This window comes from Pinus tabuliformis, chromosome 6 (genome assembly GCF_031772625.1).
Source record: "Pinus tabuliformis cultivar Carrire ecotype Pingquan chromosome 6, CPIR1, whole genome shotgun sequence".
NCBI classification, from domain to species: domain Eukaryota; kingdom Viridiplantae; phylum Streptophyta; class Pinopsida; order Pinales; family Pinaceae; genus Pinus; species Pinus tabuliformis.
This window is the reverse complement of record NC_142292.1, coordinates 1,395,669,152-1,395,672,121: the sequence shown is the minus strand read 5'-3', so window position 1 is coordinate 1,395,672,121 and position 2,970 is coordinate 1,395,669,152. Positions and strand designations below refer to the sequence as shown.

The 2,970-nt window shown below is 35.8% G+C and overlaps 1 pseudogene; it reads right to left on the bottom strand.

Moving 5' to 3' along the window:
* Nucleotides 1–1,203: 1,203 nt before the first annotated feature.
* On the bottom strand, nt 1,204–2,583 carry LOC149263853 (aspartic proteinase nepenthesin-2 pseudogene; annotated as a pseudogene).
* Nucleotides 2,584–2,970: the final 387 nt, after the last annotated feature.

The following is a 2,970-nucleotide window of genomic DNA, read 5'->3' as shown; positions in this document are numbered from 1 at the left end:
AAGTGCAAACAAATTTATATAATGGTAGATTTTAATACAAATTTTTAAGTAAATTATCACTTTTAGTTAAAATTTATCTTAAACCTCAAATTTGTTAAATATATAGAAGAATCAAAATTTTTAATGTGTATTTTTGTAATTTATTTATCATAATGATATCACTTTTAATTAAACATTCTTTTTAAACCTCAAATTTATAAAATATTTAGAAAAAACAATTCTTGCATTTTCTTAATTCACCGGAAAATCAAATTTTTTAATAAATTAATTTATTATTTAATTCCTATAAAATATATAAAAGATCAAATCTTGTAATGTGCATTTTTTTAATTCACCGGGAAATTAAATATTTTAATGTATATTTTCTTAATTAATTTATTATTTAATTCCATATCTTCTATTACGAAAAACTTATTTATTATTGAATTTGTTAATTTTTCATATTAAATAATTAAAATAATTACACATTTAAAAATTAATAGCAATATGCAAGTGACAATTTAGGTTAAAGTACACATTTATATAGATATGCAAATAAATATATGCCTACCCAATTATATGTATTTCTTTTAATTAGATTATTTTATTCAATTTTTTAATATAACTTTCTATTCTTTAGTGAAACCATCTCTCCAAATTGCATTATAAAATATTTAGATATTTTGTAGCTTTTTTTTATTATTTGAATATATTCTAAATTTTAAATTTCATTTAATTAAATAAAATTATAAATGATATAAAATAATTTAAAATAATTTTATGTCATAGGTTTTGGTTTTGGATGGACTGTGATGAGTGTTTTTTTTAAAAAGTAATAGTCATTCTGTAACGTGGAGTCATCCGTTCATTCTAAATAGTATTATATATGACTCCATTCTTTCTAAATAATATAATTAACCTAAATAATATAATTAACCCGATGAAAATATATTCTCGCCAAATTAGAAAAAAACACTTCATAAAAACTCCACAATAAACCAACTTCTGTTATTTATTAAGATAAGATGCAACACTATACTTCTCTTATTTATTAAGATAAGATGCAACACTATACTTCTCTTATTTATTAAGATATGATGCAACATATACTGTTGCATCCCATTCTTACAGCAATAATAGAAAAAGTACAAACTCTAAACAAAAAGACATATAAAATCCATACCCTGGGAGAAAAGCACCCTATCCTATAACCATATTTCTCTCTTACACCGTTTCACAATCTGCAGGTGCGAAGGACAGCAAGTTCCTCTCGTTATCATAGAGTATTTCGAAGTTCTCCTGCTGAAGATTACCAATTATTGATTGGTCTGAGCTCCCTTGGAAGGCAGCGCAGATTGCACCCTCCCCATCAGAGATTAAGTAGTTGTCTGTTGGCACATTCCAATCTGCTCCATCGAAGTGGAATGTTACAGCCGGAGCAGTTATATTTGAAGTTTGAGACGGTTCTTCAAAACAGATGTCCAGTCCTACGCGAGACTTTTTCTTTGGGAGATTAATCGCTGAGGTCAGTGCTGTTCTCACAGGACGAAATGCCTCGGTTTTCAGCAGTGTGACCGTGGTTCCAGAGTCTATGATAACTCCACCGCTGCCATCGTCTCTCAAATCGAATGCACTCGAAGGGATATCCAATAAGGTACCGCCAATGCTGATTCCCGTCAAATTAAGATAATAGAAAGTTGGTATAATGTCGCTCTGAATAAGAGGAGTCGTTCCGGGCCTGTTGGATTTCAACCTAGCAGAGTCGCCTATTAACAAAGGACTGGTTTTGGAAGAAGAATCACCAAGAGAAACCAGACAGTAAGAAAACTTATTAGCCCCTGACGGGCCAAGCTGTGAGATTAGGGATAGAGGACCTCGGCCGAACCCTATTATCCCATCTGCGCCACCGAAAGTTCCCTTATTGTCATTCGAGCAACCAAACCCGATACGGCGAAGTTTTTCAGAAGAAAGAGCCAACGTCTCGTACGCAAGGATCCCTTTTGTGGTGGAATTGTCACCGTACTGGTACGTGTAGTGGCAACGGTTCGCATTGCACCTAGAAATCGGAAGATCCGTGCACAGACTGTTTGTGCACGGAAGACTACCGTGAGTGGAAGACTTGGAGGGATCGTAGATTGGATCTGTCTGGTTAAAGCAATCAGTGCAGGGCGAGCACTGCGTCCATATCAGGTCACTGCCCGTGTCCAGGACTCCAAGAAAGGGATGGGATGGCGTGCCAATCTTCGCCTCCAACAGAAATTCTCCTTCTCCCGGACTTACTGGAGCCGTCGCATCGAACTTCTCGCCACCAAGAGACGTCAGAAAGTTCAGTTGTCTTGCTTGACCGCGTTCTATTGCTCGTTGCAACCGCTCGGTGGATGTAATATCACCCGGACTTAATGGAGAGAGTGCCGAATCTCTGTGCACAAGATCGACTCTAAATCCAACATGGCGTTTGTGAGGCAGTCTCACACCAGCCACTTCAGGTGCTGATAAATCGGCCACATTCCTGCATTGCATCAAACGGAGCACTGAGAGCAACAATGTCAAAGTAAAAAGCAGGTATTTGCAGACACCAGCAGATCTAACCAATTGCTCAGCCATATGTCCTGGTCACCCAACTAAAAATTCCGGAAAGGAAATTATGAGGCTAGGGAGGAGAATCCCTTACTAACATAAAGGTGCAGGGAAAATGATGTTGAAAGCCAGGGAGTGTTGCAGATGCTGAGAAAATAATAGCATAGATGTAAAAGAAAATCCAATTTAACAGGAAACAAAGGCCTTGATCTAGGGGATATCTTATCTAATTCCGAGAATTACCAAGGAATTCACGGAAAAATAAGAATACACTGCCCCGAAGAAAATAAATTAGTTTGCGTTAGATTGTTCCCCAACAGCAGCTACCAAAATGACCGCCAATACCTGGGTTATACTAAAAATCCCTTCACGGGAGAGAAAAGGAAAAGGCTTTTATCAATTAGATCTTCCTAT